General features: G+C 40.6%; 1 protein-coding gene across 4 annotated transcripts in view; it reads right to left on the bottom strand.

Annotated features, from left to right (window-relative positions):
• The window catches only part of LOC113026357 (alpha-1,3-mannosyl-glycoprotein 4-beta-N-acetylglucosaminyltransferase C-like), a 92,794-nt gene extending 74,584 nt beyond the window's left edge, over positions 1 to 18,210 (bottom strand). Inside the window, exon 1 of one of the 4 annotated variants that reach the window (XM_026175051.1) lies at positions 17,527 to 18,210. The gene's annotated coding sequence lies outside the window, so the exon portion shown is untranslated. Of the gene's footprint in view, positions 1 to 5,343; positions 5,367 to 5,414; positions 5,586 to 15,484; positions 15,518 to 17,526 lie in introns of those variants that run through there. The other 3 variants (XM_026175053.1, XM_026175049.1, XM_026175052.1) reach the window with 3 other exon arrangements.
• Between the last annotated feature and the right edge of the window lie 3,152 nt (positions 18,211 to 21,362).

The raw sequence follows: 21,362 nt of genomic DNA, 5'->3' as shown, positions 1-21,362 counted from the left end.
AAACCCAACAATCATATGACCCCCTATGAGCAAGCACTTTGGCAACAGTGGGAAGGAAAAACTCCCTTTTAACAGGAAGAAACCTCCAGCAGAACCAGGCTCAGGGAGGGGCGGAGCCATCTGCTGCGACCGGTTGGGGTGAGAGAAGGAAAACAGGATAAAAGACATGAGACAGGATAAAAGACAACTACTACAGAACCAGCAACTACTATGACAGAAGACACAACTTAAATACACTCAGAGAACACAGGGAGATTACACACAGGTGGGGAACACAGCTGGGAGTGATTAACGAGACGAGACTAGGGAGGCAATCTGAAAACTCTCACATAAGACGCAGACCTTCACAATAAAACAGGAAACACATACACGCAATGACATAACACACCAACTTAACACAGACTGGGGGACACAGAACATAGGAACATGAACCATGAAACAGAAGAGTACAAACACCCAAGGTAACCAAAACCACAGAATACTAATAAACTAAACATAAACACGGAGTCGCAGACTCTGGACCATGACAGTTTCCTGTTTTATTGTGGCAGTCACTTGCTGCGTAGTTCTACTTTCTCTGTCATGTCATTGGATTATGTTTTGTAGTTCAACTATTGTTCATTACTTTATGTGATTTAGCTGTGTTTAGTTTCCCAGCTCATTCCCTATTAGCCCAGCCTGTCCTTGAGTTCTTTTTTAGAGCACCAGTTGTTTTGGGGGGGGGGACTATTTGGATTTTTGTACCTCATGGACTTTTTAAAGTCAGTTTTCACAGTTTTACTTGTTTTGGTATGTATTTGGGTCCTTCTTCCTCAGTCCATGATAACCTAATGAACATTGCATGTCTAACCAAAATTTGCAGAAAGTTTACTTATCTCCAAACTGACGGACCCCATTAAAAAGAAAAAGTCGAGTTGAATCTCATTTTATATATCACAAACTCAGCAAGCCACACACCATATCTTCTAAAAAGAGAAAGCTAACTTGTCTCTGTACCGATGTTTCAACACATCTTACATTTACTATCCAAGGCTTTGAGTGTAAACACAGCAGAATTGACATATTTCAATATGTGTGATTTATTTATAGGTTTGTAGCAGCTTCCCAGTACCTGCCAGCAGCAGCAACACGCATACCATGCTACAAGAGAAGCCTCCTCTTTCATCAGATATATAAAGAATTATATCATGTGTGGGATTTATTACTCAGAAAGGCTTGTTTTTCTTCAGCATAATAATGTAATGTAAAAGATTACATTACAAAAAAACACCTGGATTTGACTAAGCAGTGTATAGGCAGGTGTACAAATCTGTAATCATAACAAGGTGTAATATCACTTAAAATGCTAGTTTTTTACTTTTATCTCTAATTAATTTTGGTGAATAAGCCTTGAGTATGCACTCAGTGTATTGAAGGAGATTTAATTAATCTAATGACAACCACAAACCCATCCAACATAAATAAATCGAAGAGAAGCTACAATTTCAGTCAACCAAGATTTTCTTTGTTTTTTGCTGACTTCCACTCTCACACCAGCTGCAGTGATGTAGCACCAAGACATTTTAGCTGCGCATAACAAGTGTTACCACACCCAGCACCTCCTGTCGGTAACAAATGTGAAACTTTTCAACCAGCAAGGCTCTTCTAGTGCTGCTTTTGAGCAAGCATAAACACTTAACTGTGTTTCAGTGACAAAGAAAGTGAATATTTATTATGAACTGGCAAAAGTCGAATTGCTCCCATCAGACTTCTGCTTTCTTACTAACTAACAATATTTCTCAAAGACAGAGGTGCAACGTGACAATTGAGATTTTAAAATGCACTGAGGAACATTCATAGATATAAAAAAAATCTTGAGTGGACATTTCATATTTTGTAACCAGAAGACAAGTTGCGTCACGAGAGTGTTAAAAATGCTCCTTTATTGTCCTATTAGAGGTACAAAAGCTTGTCATTGGGGTGCTATCCTATAAGATAATTGACAGAAAACATCTCTGGCCCAATAGAGAACAGCTTTGAAGGAGCATTTTAAAATGTAATGTAAGAGTACAAAAATGCATCTTTTACAAAAAAATTTAAATACTGCATAATAATCAATCAATATTTTTATAATTATAAAGTCATAGCCTCGGAAATGCACTGCAGTTCATATAGCATAAAACCAAACAGGCCTAGGGAGAAATGATCCCACTGAAACTAGAACCTTCATGCTGTGAGGCAAAAGTGCTAAAAGTCTGCTACCAATATAGAAGTGAAACACAATATGAGACTTGAATTATTTTTTATTTTATTTAACTTACTACTTTGCATTTAGTAATTAGTTAATATTTAATCTCTGGCTCACTTCCACAGCTTGTCTTTTGTCCCGTCTCCCTCTCATCAGCCCAACTGGTCATCACGGTAGATGGCCGCCCCTCCCTGAACCTGGTTCTATTGGAGGTTTCTTCCTGTTAAAAGGGAGTTTTTCTTCCCACTGTTGCCAAGTGCTTGACTTATGGAGTCACCTCATTGTTGGAGTTTTCTCTCTACTATTGCATGTTAAAATGTAAAAATCTTAAAATCTAAGAGCAACATTAATATTTTACCAAACTTTATATTTAATCCATCCATCCATCCATTCGCTTCCGCTTATCCTTTTCAGGGTCGCGGGGGGGGCGCTGGAGCCTATCCCAGCTGTCATAGGGCGAAAGGCGGGGTACACCCTGGACAGGTCGCCAGTCTGTCGCAGGGCCAACACACAGGGACAGACAACCATTCACACTCACATTCACTCGCACATTCACACCTAGTGGCAATTTGGATTATCCAATTAACCTATCCCCACAAACTGCATGTCTTTGGACGGTGGGAGGAAGCCGGAGTACCCGGAGGGAACCCACGCAAACACGGGGAGAAGATGCAAACTCCACACAGAAAGACCCCGGCCTGATGGTGGAATTGAACTCAGGACCTTCTTGCTGTGCGGCAACAGTGCTAACCACCGTGCTGCCCTTTATATTTATATTTAATCATAAAAGCTAAATGAAAGTGTGCAATGATGCACCTATTATTGCTTGGGAACATGTATACCATTGTTTGTGGTTTTTTACCCTTGAGATTGCACGCCTAATTACTTTGGATACCACTAATTAACCCTGCAGGCTACTTCGGTGTTGACTGGGCGGCTATGGCTCAGGAGGTAGAGCGACCGATTGTCTACCAGTCGGTTGACGATTCGCTGCCCAGCTACAATCTCCATGTCAGCAGATCATTAGGTTGCAATTCATCTATTGCGGTGTGAATATTAGAGAAGGTGCTTGAATATAGAGAAAAAAATGCTTGTGTGATCGGGTAAAGGAGGCTTGGAGTAAAAAGTGCTTTGAGTGCTGAGTTAGAGTAGAAAAGTGTTTTATAAGTACTTGTCCATTTACTGTTTAAACTGCACTTTTAAGGACAGCAGTGCACTTTTAATGTACTCCTATTTCTCAAAGTGCAGTGAGTGATGTGAGTGAACATGAAAGGACTGTACTGTAAAAAACAAGCAAACAAAAAAACTGTTTTGCTCTCAAGAAATTCGGTGCATGCTTCAAAAACTTTATTTGCCCAATTTAGCTCTGCTCGCTCGATATGATGGTAGCAGACTGACACTGATTTGTAAGTAATACCAACTGTGGTACAACTTGCTATTCGTGTTTATTAGCTCTGTTGCTTCTCTCATTTACACTTTTTTCCCTGCCTGTTCATCGATCCATGAGCGTGAGCTATTTCACCTGTCTGCACCTCTGAATCTTTCATATGATGTCTCGAATTTAAAAGAAGGCGAATGTGTTTGTTTAAAAGTCACGGGCAGTTCTCACAGGGTAACAAACTGAATCTAAAAAGGTGTCAGAAGCTCTTTGTCTTTCCACAAACAACACAGATGAGGTCAATCCAGCCATTTCCTTCATTGATTCCCTGTATTAAATCTATATGAATCACAACAGAGGGAGTGCAGGTAGAAAGGAGGAGACGAATCAATGAAAAAGGATTTTTAAGCTGCAAGAAAACAGGGATGTGGAGAGAGGGCCTGAAGATCAATGCGAGGGCAGTGACCCTAATATTTTGTACATTCAATCAAGAGTTGTGTTGAGGACTACTTTGCAGGCCAGCTAGAAAATATAAAAATATCCTCTGGAGTTGTCCTTTAGCAAGAGTGAAGGAAATCCTGGCTGATGGTAAATCCAGTCTGCACTAAATGTAATTTCTAATTTTAAAGGGTCTATTAATTCTTGTCCAGCACATCTGCCAGTAGTAGTTTTCACAGGGGTCAGAACTAGAGCTAACATTAATAACAACTGTTGTCAGTCCAGCTGGATGTGGCTGACAACAGTGCTTACCATTTGACAATGTCCTTTTGGAAATAACATATGAGGCCATTAGGTGCCATAATAGGTCAGACCCCACACAAACACATCCAGGCTAACGGGGAGCGACAGTAAATCACTCTAATCCAGCCATGAGATGAAGGCAGGTTATTCCCTCATGACGGTGGGGGGGGGGGGGGTTGTGTCACAAGCTGAGCTACAGTTTACCAGCTTGAGTCATGATGAAAGCTGTGATAGAGCTCAGCTGTCACTCAGGATGTCTGAGCCAGAAATCTCTGATCACCTGCCTTAAACACACACACACACACACACACACACACACACACACACACACACACACACACACACACACACACACACACACACACACACACACACCAACAAAACCACAGGCTGCACACCTCAGTTAGTGGGGACATAGAGAGATGCTCAGGGAGAAGATCCAGCTGTGGAGCCATCACACAGGATCTACATGCACGTATTTGGCATCAGCTTTGTCACAGACATAAAAATACTGTGTAAAAATCTGACAAGCAGCCAAAGCTTATTTGTGCAAGATTATCTCTTTTTTTCCCTCCCTCTCTCTCTCTCTGTCTCCATCTCTGCTCTTCTACAGATCGACATCATCATCGCTGATGCTGCTACCCTCCAGGTCCCTCAAGCAGAGATTTGAGTCATCTCCCTCTCATCCTCTTCCAGCCCTCAGCCCCGTTGAGTCCGACTGTCAATACAGAAGCACTAAATGCTGCTCAGACTGTCAGAGAGAGACTGCAGCGTGCCTTTCACACTTTACACAGTGTGTGTACAGCCTGCACGAGCACAAAGTATCCTACGCCTGAGAGGACAAATGTGGGGAAAGGAGGAGAAGCGGCTGTTTGAACAAGACCCAAACTCCGCAGAAGTTGGTTGTACGGCTTCTCACGACGAGATGGGAAAGAAAAAGAGGATGGAGGGACCAAACTGTGAAAATAACATCCAGGGAGATACGGAGCGATCTTACCTCCCCACGGTCCGCACACACACGCACACGCACAGATCTGTGTATTTCTGCTGCCGCGCCGCTCCACTCACCTACAGTAAATCACTTCCATGACTCACGCAGAGGGGAGATAACCGGCTCTCAGGAAAAGTGGAGTAAACACTCGTTGCAAAGGCAGGAAGGGCTCTCGCGCGCTCGCTCTCGCTGCAATGCTGCTATCTCTCATCCTCGTTTCTCCTCCTCTGTCTCTTCTTTCGCTTTGATCTCTCCCTCTCTCTCTCTCTCTTTCTCTATCCAGTGGTACCCCCTCCTTTCTCTCTCTCTCTCTCTCTCTCTCAAACTCTGCCACCCCCTCACGCTCCACCACAAGGTGTCACAAACACTGTGTCTGCTCCCACTGCCTCTTATTGGCTCCCACTTTTCTCTCCTCTTCTCTCCAGCCCCCACCCTGCACTATCTCTCTCTCTCTCTCTCTGGATTTTCTGCCTTAAAGAGGCAACGTGTTACACCTATAGCTACACAAACTCAAAGCATGTCACTTCAGCCGCTTTATTTATTCTAAGTGGGTAAGCATCGCATAAAACCACCATCGCATTTGTGCCTGCCTCAGGGAGTTGTGAGCCCTGGGGCTTATGTAGTGACTTTGCATAGCTGGAAGGCTATGCCAAGTCGCTTTGTGTAGGCACTTTTATTTTTTACTTCAAGCAAATTTATTTTTACTAACACTATTAGCATGATTGAAATGCATAAAATACATTTCTGGTCCTCTTTAAAAAGGGATCTCCAGACACACTGCAAAACATCCTAAAGCCAGCTTCCAAGTGTGGCAAACTGCAGTTCCTCTAATGGCCACTTGAGGCCAGTTCCAAAGGCTAGTTGAAACAAAACACTCCAATGTCAAAATGCCCTACTTTACAGCATAAATAAATGTAGTCACAGTGTGCTTTGTTCGCTTTATGTCAAACATAGCTGGTATACAGAGGCTCGTGGCTTACGAAGTTGCATTTTGAAACCTCGAGCTCAGCAGTTTCAGCATCACCGGCTTGATGTTTTGAACCCGGACCTGACCTGCGAAGTGAAATGGATTTTGAGAAGAATGGCGCTCATTCATTGGCTCATACTTTGTGACTGACAAATTATGAGCTAGTGTGCTTAGCCTGGATAATCCTCTTTTCAGACTCTCATAATGAAACTTATGCATTCAATAAGGAAGATTGATGGTCTCACATCTGTCCACTCCTAGGTGCTGCTGGCTAAATCTAAGCTTTTTCACTCTCACTTTCCCACGCTGTCAAGCTGTTTGTGTTATCACTGGTCTGGTCAGATCACCTTCTCCCGGCATTCTCCAGGCCAATCAGGATTCATGCTGCGTAATTTAAATCTCACTGCGCATCTGTCTTTCTCTTTTGCAGACGCCTTTGTGCAACCGACCTTCTCCCCATGTCCACCGCTCATCACTCAAGCGCCGATCCGCCAAGACAGGCCATTGGAGTCTAACGGCCAAACGCCTATCTATATTCTGTTCATATTTTCAACAAATCATGTTCATTCTTTCTAATGATCTCCCCTTATTGAAATGACCATAGGTTATAAAATAAACCTAATGAAACCTTGGGGCATATTCTAATAGAGTTCTATTAGAATTATTTAAAAAGCCCGGTTCTCATCCCTTGCCCACTTATGCTTTCTTGTTACAGTAGCCCAGTTTTCATCAGTGTTGCTGGTTCCTCAACACCTGATGTGGACCTTGTTAATCTGGGTGACTTCCAAGCCAGTATGGCTTCAGTTATCTCTTTCTTGCTCATCTCCAAGGTTAGCATGGGGTGGGTCTAGCTGGGGGACCCTTACTGAATACAGATGCTCTGGTTGGGAGTCGAACCCCCGACTTGGAGTTCCAAAGGACATTATTGGGACATGGGAGTGACAGGTGGGTGCCAACCTGGTTATCTGACTGTCGTCGATGTTTGGTTAATTGTGCGTCAGTAATGGCAAAGTTCAGTCTTGCATTTAAGCTGATTATTTAGCACTTCCTTCTAATATGTTACCTTGTGGCTCTTCAAAAACTAAATGTGTCAGTCAGTGAGTATGCTCCAGCTAAGACTTCAGAATGAAAACCTACAAACTAATCTTTGACTGTTGGTAATGTCCGTCTTTTATGCAGCATTCTTCTATGAAACAGCTGAAGAGATTTTAGGTTCCCAATTCCAATCCAGCCAAACCATAAAAGGCAAATGATGACGAACGATGAAGTCCTGTTACCACAGTGATTAGGGCTGCCACGATTAGTCGACTAGTCACGATTACGTCGGCTATCAAAATCGTCGACGACTGATTTAATAGTCGACGCGTCGTTTGAAGCTTTGTAAGATCACAAAAGACGCAGGAATAAGTAGTAGTATTTAAGAGTGTAATAACGGACTGAAACAGAAGATGGCAGCACTGCATGTGCAAGGATGCCAGCTGCCGTTAAACCCCGGAGAAGAAGAAGCTCTGTCCCAGAATTCATAGCGCAACCCAGCTCAGTTTCCAACAATGGCAGCAGCTAGTTAGTGTTAATATTAACATATTTTCAGGCGAGAATGAAGCTGTGTAAACCTCAAATATCTGCTCAGTTTATCAAGACACCACATATTTTCAAAAGCGCTCCGACGTTTTCGGAGACGTCTGTTACCCACTAGCTCGTTAGCGAGCCGGGGTTCAAGGCTCAATAGAGCCGGTGAGAACACCGGACTCCCGGCAAATCGTTTTCAAACCCACCGCCGTCTTTCGCTACTCAGGTTAAACATGATATATAAGTCACTGAGATAACTTAAAAATGATATTATTTGGCTTTTTTTAGTATTTTATTTGTTCCTGAGTAAATCGGTTTGGCTGAGATTAAAGTTATAGTTTTTACACAGCTGACTAAACGTCAAGCAGACAGCTGATTATCAGAAGTGAGAGATGCTCGAGAATATACTCCGGTGTCCTGTTATATTTTAGATAGCAAGGAGTTTATTAAACTTCACTGAAACAATCTGCAAACTTCATTAAAATTTAATAAACTATCATCTTGTCTTTATTTTTAGTTAGCACATACCTTAAACACTTCAAGCTGTAAGCTAATGATAGTTATATAAGAGCAGATGCATGCTGGTGCAATAAGCTGTACGTTTTACGTCCAATGGATGCATGATCTGATTAGTCGACTAATCGCAAAAATAATCGGTGACTAGTCGACTATCAAAATAATCGTTTGTGGCAGCCCTAACAGTGATATAATTATCTCTCATTTCTGTTAACTGTTAGATAGCTAAGCTATTTTGTGAAGGCACTAGCTTACAGCGGGGAAAATAAGTATTTGACACATCAGCATTTTTATCAGTAAGGGGATTTCCAAGTGGACCATTGACACAACATTTCCACCAGATGTTGCCATCAAGCCAAATATTGACGTCATACAAACAAATCAGAACATATAAGTATACAAGTTAAACCACAATAAATAAAGTGAAATGACACAGGGAATAAGTATTGAATACATGGAGATAACAAGGGGCAAAATGACATAGAAAGCCAGGAGATCACCTGAAATCTGTCAGTATTGATAGAGAAATCCTGTCCCCTATCAGTACTAATTGATATCAGCTGCTTTAGTCCTAATTGATGGCCTATAAAGGCTCCTCATGACCCAGAAGGCACACAGGAAAGACTTCATGATGGGTAAAAGCAAAGAACTCTCTCAAGATCTTCGTAATCTTATCGTTGAAAAGCATTTTGATGGGAATGGTTATAGGTGCATTTCCAGAATGCTGAATGTTCCTGTGAGCACTGTGGGGGCCATTATCCGGAAATGGAAAGTGCATCAGTTCACCATAAACCTGCCACGATCAGGTGCTCCACGCAAGATCCCTGTCCGAGGAGTCCAAAGAATAATCAGGAGGGTTCTCCAAGAGCCAAGAACCACTCGGACAGAACTTCAGGAAGACCTTGCATCAGCAGGTACTGTTGTTTCAAAGAAAACTATAAGCAATGCACTGAACCGCCATGGCATCCATGCACGCTCACCACGCAAGACTCCATTGCTGAACAAAAAGCATGTCAAGGCTCGGTTGAAATTTGCGCAACAGCATTTGGAGAAGCCTGTGGATTATTGGACGACTATAGTATGGTCAGATGAAAGCAAAATTGAACTTTTTGGCAGTCATTCTACACACCATGTTTGGAGAAGAAATGGCACTGCTCACCACCCCAAGAACACCATACCAACAGTCAAGTTTGGGGGTGGAAGCATCATGGTTTGGGGCTGCTTTTCAGCAAGGGGTACTGGCAGACTTCATATTATTGAAGGCAGGATGAATGGAGAGATGTACCGGGACATTCTGGATAAAAATCTGCTGCCATCTACCAGGAAGCTAAAAATGAAAAGAGGGTGGACATTTCAGCAAGACAATGATCCCAAACACAAGGCCAAGGAAACAATGAAGTGGTTTCAAAGAAAGAAAATCAAGTTGCTTGAATGGCCCAGTCAATCACCTGACCTAAATCCCATAGAAAATCTATGGAGAGAACTGAAGATTAAAGTTCATAGAAGAGGCCCAAGGAACCTTCAAGATTTAAAGACCGTTTGTGTGGAAGAATGGGCCAGAATCACTCCTGAGCAATGCAGACGACTGGTCTATCCATACAAGAGGCGTCTAGAAGCTGTAATCACCAACAAAGGCTTTTCTACAAAGTATTGAATAAAGTGTGTTCAATACTTATTCCCTGTGTCATTTCACTTTATTTATTATGGTTTAACTTGTATACTTATATGTTCTGATTTGATTGTATGACTTCAATATTTGGCTTGATGGCAACATCTGGTGGAAATGTTGTGTCAATAGTCCACTTGGAAATCCCCTTACTGATAAAAATGCTGATGTGTCAAATACTTATTTTCCCCGCTGTATGTCTTCTAACAAAATAAGCATAAATGCAGTTTAAAGACAACACCTGGGTGTGGCTGAACATCCTTGTTCCTATTTTCTCAAAAATTTTCCTTCTCCACTGAGACAGTTAACAGACTCTATACTTTCGACTGTCCAGCAGCATCTGAGTTCATAAAGTAACTAGTCTGCTACGTGGAGCTGAAAAACTTGGAAATGGTTTGAACTTCTTATGCTCTCATTATTTCTGTCACTTTTTTGTGTACAACTGCTGTGACACCATGAAGGCTGTTATCTCCTTTGTACCTTTACCGTGCCTCCCCGCTGTCTTTAAAGTCCAACTTTTCGTTCCGTCTTCAAGTGTTGCCATTAGTAACATGTTTTAGCTTCGGTTTTAGACGTGATAACGTGTCTTTTATATCCATCGTTATATATCAAAGCTATCTACTGATAAAGAGATTTCTTTTTAAAATGATAACAAAAGTTAGAGATGCATTTAATGTGATACAAATATTTAACATACATATGGCCATGAATGTCTGAGGACTGGGGAATATCAGTGGATGCAACATTTAATGATGAGTTCAAGCTGGATCTCTGTCAAAGGAGAGCCAGGAGTCAAGTTCCCAATTTGCAATTATAATTAGCTTTCAAGCCCCTTTAAATGTAGAGCCCGTGTATTCTCCATGCCGCCCTGTCTTTATATGATATTTGCTCTAATTCAGCGTGGAAAACACATTAAAAGCAGAATCAGTGATGCGCTCGTGCTGAAGGCATGAGGTGCTCCGTGTTTTTTCATGTTTGACTATCAGAAAATGTGCTGCTGCTGTTTTAAAAATGTAAGGGTCCTAAATCATGCAGATCACACCGTGTAAGACCACACAGGAGCACAGCATTCCTGCTGTTACAGCACTGCTGTAAGCACGAGCCTAAGTCAAGTGCAGCAGCTTTGATATGACAGAAAATTAAAGAGGACTGCTGGAACATCTGTCCTGCTCTTATAGGGGGCTGGAGTGTCTGTCGATTATGTGAGAGGTGTTTCTATCCCTCCGTGCCTGCTTGTTTGTTTATTATCCTGAAGAAATTTGGTGGAGGGACTCCCTTAGTGGACGTCCAGATCTAAATTTGTGATTGGCACCTTCACATCTTTATTTACAATTCTGAGATTCATTCACAGACATGCAGATACGTTTTTTTAATGTTATATTTTGTCTGGATGATGCAGTTCAAATAAACATATACTGTTATAGCTAGAAGAACTTGCTTTTACACATGCACCAATATTGTAATGAAATCATTACTTCACACTTATATTTTATTATAGTAGCTGTTTGATATATTTCAAGGATGAATATGAATGTTTCTGCGATCTTCCCAAATGCACAGTTATTTGAGATTATGATAATTATGATTGCAAAAACTGAGAACTGAAAAGTGACCCCAGTGGTGTTGGATCAGAATCCATGTAAACATAAACACTTAAATTGACTTTCAGTTAAATTTTCTTGCAACCTAAACTAATTTAAATATTTTTCTTATACACAATATTACCAAACGTATTCAATCATCCATCCAAATAATTGAACTCAGGTGTTCCAATCGCTTCCGTGGCCACATGTGTATAAAGTGAAGCACCCAGGCATACAGACTACCTCTGCATTTGTCAATAATGGGTACACTGTGGTACTATGATAGGATGCCACATGTGCATCAAGTCCAGCTGTGAAATTTACTCGCTACTAAATATTCCACAGCCAAGTGTTAGTGGTGTTATAACAAAGTGGAAGCAATATGGAATAACAGCAACTCAGCCATGAAGTGGTGAGTATAAAATCATACAGCACATAGAGTACAGAGATGTCCAACTTTCTGCAGAGTCAATCACTACAGATCTCCAAACTTCATGTGGTCCTCAACTTCATGTTTGTATGTGTGCAATCACGATGGGACACCTGGACCAAAAACTCTAGGCCGATATTTTTTTTGTCTCAGTGAAGCCCTTAATATGACTGCACACCAGTGCACAAAGCAGGCTCCATAAAGACATGGATGAGCGAGTTTGGTGTAGAAGAACTTGACTGGCCTGAACAGAGTCCTGACCTTAACCCTACACAACACCTTTGGAATAAATTAGAGAGGAGGCTTTGAGCCAGGCCTTCTCATCCAACAGTGTCTGAACTGCGCTTCTGAAAGAATAGTCAAAAATTCCCGTAAACACACTCATCACCTTGAGGAAAGCCTTCCCAGATGAGCTGAAGCTGTTATAGGAGCAGAGGGTGGACCAACATTATATTAAACCCTATGGATTAAGAATGGGATGTCACATGTTCAAATGCATGTGAAGGCTGATACGGGAATACTTTTGCCAATATAGTGTATAATAACATCTGATATGAGCCAGCTCCAACAAGTAAATAAAATTTAAAAAAAACATGACATGAAGGGTAGCACACAGGAACTATGAGCTGATTGTGAAATGAGCTGAAAAGTAGCCAGAAACACGGAAAAAAACAAAACATGTGGCATTTGGCCTTTCATGAGAACTGAACAGTGGGTATTTTTAATAACTCATCCATTTAGACTTTGTCTGATTTGAATCATTGAATTGAGCCTCTTCACCAGGTTTGTGTTGTTGGTGCTTTTTTGAGCACTTTCAAAGAAAATACATGACAAACAATGTGGCCCAATAAGTTTTTGCTTTAGTTTTGCAGAGTGAAATTGTGGTCTTTTATTAGTCTGTTACTTAGCTGTAATTAGCAGGTCTTTGTGTGTTACAGCCACACATTTTATGGATGAAATGTGCTAACCAGTGCTGCTAGAGCCCTAGTCACATAAGCCTAGTGATTGGTGGGGGACCCCCCTGGCAACCCAAAATCTTTGTGAACTTCAGCCACCACTAAATGAATTAATTCCATTTTTAACTTAATTGGTGGCTGGCATCAGAGAATATACACTTTCCTAGCAAATGCTTGTTGCCAGGGGACCAGTCTCTATACCTGTTTGATTGGGGCTTAGCCATGCTTCCTAGCACTGCCTACCCTGCTTTCCAATTATGGTCCCTTGTGGCTCCAAAGTTTTACTTTAGTTTGACATTATGGTGGCTACATCTTCAGTTTTACTTGATTTGAATCCTTGTTACTTTATCATTCTCCGAGGGCTTAAATGGTAAATGCACAGCAGTTTAGAAGAATAATTTTAACAGGCGATAGCTAAACTTGGAGCTAGTGAACTAAACGAAATCAATAATAAATAAAAATTAAATGTATATTAATATAAAATCCATAAACTTGATTATGAAATTATCATAATGATCAAATATTATAAAACTGCCATTTGTGTGGGTGGCGTATTATGAATAGTATCTTTAGTCTGTGATCCCACCCTGTACTAACTAGAGCTTCATAGTGCATAGCTTAGCATGGCTGCAGTCTTTGTTAAGTAATCAGTGGACTTCACATAAGCGTTAATTTAAAAAGGTTTTTGAAGGGAAGAGGTAATTTTGCAATAGTTGTTCTTCCACTTGTGAAATATAAATGAGTAAATTATCATTATTATTCTGCCAGCGCCACTCAGCATAAGATGCAGTGAGAGTTGACATGATGATTAAGTCAGAAGCCTGAAGCAACTGTCGATGCTCAGTCCACTCAAACAGAAAACAGGTATCAGTGTCCACCAGACCCACTGATGCTCAGTATCACACACACACACACACACACACACACACACACACACACACACACACACACACACACACACACACACACACACACACACACACACACACACACACACTTAAAGCCATATATTTAGTATATTTTATTAAATATTATTTATTTAATATTTCTATACTTTCTATCAACACTACAAGGTTGTTCAGTTATACATCGGGTGCTTAGTGTGTACTTTAGATATTCACACATGCTTTGCAGAAAAGCTAAGCTTAGTGAATCGATGAATAAATCAATAGAAAACTGATGAAGTGATACAAATATATGCTCAAATACAACCATGTACTGGTTTCTTGGTGTCGTACTTCATGACCTTCTTCTTTATGAAATGTGAATATGGATTTCCTGTTCGGAAAACTGGCTATGAAAGTTTCAGAACACGGCTTAATTAAGGGTTTTAGACGTTCAAGACTCTCCAAGAATGTTTTGAGGTCGACCGATGACTCTTTAATCCAAGGGAAACACAGGAGGGCGGGTGGAAGGCGAGGACAGAGAAAAATATTTGAATTTTCTCAAACAGTTTGACACAGCCTCGTCTTGTCTCTCCGATAACGGATGCAAATTACTATTTCCTCCATCTGGGATACATTAGAAAGAAGATCTTATCATATTTAGCTGCCAAACAAACTTAGAACTATAACAGCTCTGTGCAAGCCTCGCAGCCAGATAGCAAATGAGTAACAGCCACAGATACAAAAACACAAGCAACAGACTCTAATCTAATGTGTTTGCCTGATTAATGTGGTTTTAAACAGATTTTCCTCTCACATAAAATAATAGTTTATTTGGTGAGTCAAAAGAATTTCTTGAAATTCCAAAACAATGGGCCTGAGATCACCAGTTTAGATATTTTCCCCCTTCTTGTATATCATACAGAGTCAAAACAGTGAAACTGAGTGTTTGGGTGATGGCACAAACACTTTAACTGTATTCTCTAACACCACAGTCATTTTAAGTTTGAGTGGTCTGAATAAATACAATATCTGTATCTGCTTGTGACCTTATCCAAGGTCCTTTACCTTTCATCCAACTAGAATCATCCCCACTTGTTTCTAGCAAATATACAGGTGCCAGAGCAGCACGAAATTACTGGTCCCGAAGTGAGAATCACTGACTTTAGAGGCTATGGGAAGAAATTTACATCAGATTTGCATATGCAGCTTGAAGATCAAACTTTTCAAAAATGCTGGCTGGTTCACAAAAAGCAGCAAGACAGAACTGGCTCAGCAACAACAAAGGAACCACATCTATAGAAAACAGATAAATGTTTGATTTGGAGTTCAACCTAAGAGATATTTCTCCTCTAAACTTTTAGATCTTTTTTTTTTTTTAGATAATTGTCGAAAACTTGAAAAGGTAAAGCTTCTCAATATTTCATGAGAAAAAGAACATCCTAATAACATTCATGAAGGAAAATCTTGTTTCATCATCTTTCCCCTGCTGTTAATCATCCTCTGATCATTCACGATCAGGGGGATTGATGGTGAAGTTGACCCACTAAACCACCAACCTGTATATAGAACTCACCTGGGTTTAAGCAGCTACGACAGCAAAAATGATGCTTACAAACCATCTGTGTTGATAATAGAATAGAACAAATAAGATAAAGGAGGAGAATTTTCCTGTCTTTAATGAAAACCTGTAACAGATGGTGTTATGTAAGGGATCTAAGCACTTCTTTCACCACTGAAATACCATTAACTCAAAACATGATGCAATGAATGATTAATACTGGACCTTGCGGTGTGCAGTCAGAGCAATGATTGTTCAAGGTAAAAAAGTCAATACTTTCCCTCATCACCTCCATACATCATGCGATTTCCAAACACTGTTAGAGCGTAGACTATAACAGCAGCAGCAGTGAGATTTCTTCTTCCATCATTGGTGGCCAATAGCGTTTCACATCACCAGCACAACAGAACTGGAGCGCCATCCATTAGCCTGTCAGAAACTTTGAATTAGAATTGATTCCTCTTGGCATAATTATTCATCTGTTCCTATTATTTATCATGGTGACAACAGTGCTGCTGTGTTTGATTGGGTGATTGCCTCAGATTTTGGGGTGCAAAATTAGAAGTCAGAGAACAGTTGCTCCCCAAACACTTGACAACTGATCTGTTTGGCCAGCGTCTGGAGAAGCAGCGGAGCCCAAATGAGCACACTTATCTGAGTTGCACTCCCTACATACTGATTTACGAGATGTTTTCTCTGTTATTAAATTGTTTTGTCATTTGTCATCTTTTGTTCAAACTATTAAAAAAAAGACTAACAAAACATCAAAATTGTGATAATTTGCTTTTTGAGGTGACATGTGTGAGGCATCGTTTCAAGGCGTTTCTTTATGTGTGTGACTGACAGAGAATATACTGCAGAACTGATTGTGAAAGCACTGAAAAACTGTTGAAACACTAACTAAAGCTGCAGCTTTATGTTGACTGTGGCATGTCGCTTAAAGAAAGTATGAGTGGCAGTAAATAACTACTGCTGAATGGCAGAATGCGAGCATCAATATCTCAGGCAAAGAATAAAAATGGCTATAATCCAAATGACATCGGGTAAAGTAAACAGGGACATTGGATCTCTGAGGTGAAGCAGATGACACAGCTCAGCAACAAAACAGAGAGGAGCAGTGGATACATGATTGATGGATAAATGAATGAATGAGAATGTGAATAGTGCCCCAGAGTTGCTCAGGCATGCAAAATACACTGGTATTTCACCCAGGCTAATTTTAGGAGACATGTAAACTTCTGCAATACTAACTCTATTAGACGCTATCCATTTATTCTCTTTGGTTACAAAGCCATTTCAAAGGCTTTCGGGCTCCAGGGAAGCACAGTCAGGGCCATTACAGTGGGAACATAGGGATGGGAACCGATAAGAATTTAGTGATTCCAATTCCATTATCAATATCACTTATCCATTGGATTCCTTATAAATTCCCGTTGGCTTCACTTTAAGAGTCACCACCATCCCCAAGCAGCATATCATTGCGTTCATGCAAATTGTTAAATACTGTGTGGTCAAATGTTTGTGCATGTTGGAGGTATTTTCCATCTTGCCTGTGATCAGTGTTGTGGTCATTACTCAAAAAAAGTAACTCCAAAAGTAAAAGGTTATTACATACCGAGCACCGCAGGGGACATGGGAGAAAAAAATTAAGACGGACTTTTGCGAGATCTCGCAAAACAAACTCGGGATCTCGCAAAAGTCCGTCTTAATTTTTTTTTTCTCCCATGTCCCCTGCGGGGCTCCGTAATTACAAGTATTACACAGAACTCGTTTCTTAAAAGTAACAGGAGAAAGACAAATACTTTTTTTCTCCAAGGAGAAAGGCATTCGTTATACTAGTTGTTACGCTACTGTTATGTTACTCTGTAAAATGATATGAAACACACCATCTCATAATTACCACCTGATAATACAAACCTAGAGGCTACAGCCCCTAACGAGGACACGTGATCTTTCTCTTAGTATTTAGGTATGAACACAAAGCCAACAGCATACATCCAAGTTGAAAACCATCACAAAGAGACTCAATATGAACAGATAGAAACGGAGTTTGTTACCTGTTGAAGTTCAGCGGCGACACCACAAATGACTGCTCACTTCATCACGGTGCTGGACTGGGGTTTAGCATTTATGCTGCTTTAGCATCTCTCTGGGTTCTTGGGTAGCTTAGCATTAGCACGCTATGCTCGCGAGGAGGCAAAGTTGTGCAAACAGTATAATACAAATGTTTCTCTCTTGAAGCAGTCTCCATTTTACATTCTCCCTCTCATCCTTTTGTGCAATAAAAATAAAAGTAATGTCCATATCCACTCTGTAAACTGCTTACATGGGATTACGTGGGTTAAAAACTGCTCTTTTTGTAGAAGACGATGGATATAAGTGCACGCACTGACTTCATGACACAAACATCCACCATCAGAACAGGGTATGGATAAAATAACTGTTTTGAGTTGTGACCTTTTTAGCTGGCTTAGTGCGGGGACCCATGTATTTTCTTAACATCTTATCCAGCTTGGAGTCAATGGCGAAATTGGAGTCTATCCCAGCTTTCATGTGTCTAACACAGGGAGACAGCTCTTTATATGCACACATGCACACTTCCATCCAAGTTAGAATCACCAGCTAATACAACAGTCTTTGGACTGTCGGCTGAACACAAACTACTTGAAGCTGACCCACAGGCACAAAGAGAATCTATATACAGTCCCGATCAAAAGTTTAAGGCCACTTGAAAAATGGGAAAAAATCTTACTTTGCATGGTTGGAGCCTAACAAGGTTCAAAGTAGAGCTTCAACATGCAACGAGGAGAAATGGGAGTGAGACAAAATATTTTTTTGAGCATGCAATTGATTTAAAACAACTCTCATATTTTATAAACTGAATAGAAATATTTTTTTTTAAAGTAAGTAAACCTTGGGTTTGGTTGAGTTGTACACAGTATAGATGGTAAAAGAGCGCAAATGGGCTATAAACACACGTTTAGCAAAAGAACAAACAAACCATGACAGGGCTATTTATCCTTCTCAGGTTATCTGCAATGGACAGTTTTGTTGTTTCCTTTCCAAAAGGGGAGGGGAAGGAAAAGATTTAGCTGTCTCCATATTGTCTTTGTGTTTACAAAGATGAGCTGAAAATGTGAGACTGGATGCATGCAGCTTCTGCAGGGAAGAAATCAATAATCAGGACCCCTGGAGAATCACAAGATAAGCCTAAAGTGTTGCAGAAAGATTACAAGGATAACAAGAAAAACTATTTCTGCTAAATAAAATGGTTAAAGGACACTGCCCTATTAATTTTTTTAAATTCTTGATTTGTTTTCTTTTGAGTCATAGTTGCACCTCTAGCTCCCATTACATCCAGGCATCACTCTGTAGGTGGGATAACAATATTGTAGAGAAGTCTTGACTTTGACAACGGAGGTTTACGCTGAGCCTGAAGTCTACTCTGACCTTTCTGAAGGTCATGCCGTACACGTTGATGAAAACACCACTTCCGAGTCTGTTTCATGAGATTTTGCTATATTGATACTCAAACAAAATGCTACAGAGCTACCACAGAATTACAGACAACTTCAAGCTCTTTTCAAACTGTGACACTTAGCCTGATTTTTTTTATCTTCGGTATCAAGTTACATTTATGAATGTCAGTTTTTGAACCTGGGATTAAGCATTATTTTCTCTGCCTAAGATGCAGTCATGACATGAGAAACATCTATGATTTTCTTATCAGCTACCTAAGCTGTTAGCTGTCATTTATCTCTTTGAAACTTTCATTTCCCCAAAGTTGCCCTAAAAACACTACATGTGCATAAACGCTGTCATTTGTATTATGATTAAATGATCCCACAGAACACTGAGCTGTGGCTCAGGTGGTTAAGTGGGTCATCTACCAGTGGGAAGGTTGGTGGACTGACCCCCGACTCCTTCACTCTGCATGCCAAAGTATTTTTGAGCAAGATACTGAACCCCAAGTTGCCCCAAATACATCCATTTGTGAGTTCATGTAAATATTTGAAAGTACAGATCCTCTATATTACTAAAATTATTCACTCATCTGCCATCACTTGCATATGAACATGAGTGACATCCCATTATTAATCCATAGGGTTTAATACAATGTTAGCCCACCCTTTGCTGCTATAACAGTTTCAACTATTGTGGGAAGGCTTTCCACAAGGTTTAGGAGTGTGTTTATAGTTTTTTAACCATTCTTCCAGAACCAAATTTGTGAGGTTGGACACTGATGTTGGACAAGAAGGGCTACACTCTAATTCATCCCACACCAAATTTACTCATCCAAATCTTTATGGAGCTTAATTTGTGCACTGGTGCGCATTGATGTTGGAACAGGAAGAGGCCATCCCCAAAGTGTAGTCAGACAAGTACTGTTCTCCTGATAACCACCAAACTCATCCATTGGCTTGCCAGATGGAAAAGCATGATTTCTGTCTCCTGAGAACACATCTCTCCTTCTCTAAACTCCGGTGGCAGCGTGCTTTCTAGCACCATCTGAGACGTTGCTCGACGCATCTGGTTGTCCAAACCATTCCATGAAGCTCTCTACGCACTGTTCTTGAGCTAATCTGAAGCATACATGAAGTTGGGAGGTCTGCAGCGCTTTACTACTCTGTGACATTTCTTCAGCATTTGCTGAGCCCGATCTGTGATTTCACATGGCCTGCCACTTCATGGCTCGGTTGCTGTCGTTCCAAACCACTTCCACTAACAGTTGACTGTGGAATATTTAGTAGCGTGGAAATTTCACAACTGGACTTGCTGCACAGGTGGCATCCTATGACGGTACCATGCTGGAATTTACTGAAGCTCCACAGGACGACCCATTCTTTCACAAATGTTTGCAGAAGCAGTCTTCATGCCAAGGTGCTTCATTTTATACACCTGTGGCCATGGAAGTGATTGGAACACCTGAATTCAATGATTTGGATGGGTGAGTGAATACTTTTGGTAATATAGTGTAAAAGTGCTGTATGAATATGACTGGGCAAATGAGACTTGTAGTAGAAAGCACTTAGAGTGCTAAACTCAGTAGAAAGGTGCTATATATAAACATCAGGCCATTTTCAATCTCACAAATGTTTATTTTTATCACCGGTAATGGAAAACAGTTAACCTCTAACCTGCCTCTTCCAGTTGCCAATTACTATATTTTCTAACTGTGTATCTATTTATGTCAGCCCTGTTGGTGTAAGAGGTGAATGCAGTTACAGTGTGCAGTAAAGGGAAACTCAGCCACCCAATCAGCCCCTGCCATGCTTCTGCTCTGTCCCCACAGAGGCAAGGTCTGAATATTTCATACCCGATAATTTGAAGGGTTGCAAGAGTTCCCAGTGTGACTGCATATTTAGTGAACCACTGCTCGCATTTTAACCCAGTGGAACGGGATGAAAGGCAGTGCCGTGGATGAGATGTGAACTGCTTGTCTTCACCTGGAGGATGAGCCAGGAATTTCTCACTGCTGTTTTATTAAGGTCATATTTTCTGAAACGAAATCCAATATTCAGTAATGGATTTGAAACATCACTGGGAAGATATACTTAAGAGTAGTGGTCCTCAATAAACCACCATCCTACAGACTTGCAATAGAAAGATTTGGAAATTAAAAAATTTTAAAGAACAAACAAATGAATAATGCATGGTGTCAGATTATACGTGTTTATAAGGAAGGTGGGGCTAATTTTATCAATATTTAACTCCAGGTTAACACTTCCAGTCTTGCTGTTGGACAAGACTAAGCCTTACCAGCCTGGTTTTAATTTATTGTTCCCCAGTCTAACCTCATGCTTATCACAGGGCTTTCTTTCCAAATTCTAGTTACAGTCATGGAGTAAATGAATTTCTGAAGATATTCTCATCAGATTTGCCCGTGCAGTCC

Source organism: Astatotilapia calliptera, chromosome 7 (assembly GCF_900246225.1).
Source record: "Astatotilapia calliptera chromosome 7, fAstCal1.2, whole genome shotgun sequence".
NCBI classification, from domain to species: domain Eukaryota; kingdom Metazoa; phylum Chordata; class Actinopteri; order Cichliformes; family Cichlidae; genus Astatotilapia; species Astatotilapia calliptera.
Note: the sequence above shows the minus strand (reverse complement) of the source record. Positions and strands in the feature narration are given on the sequence as shown.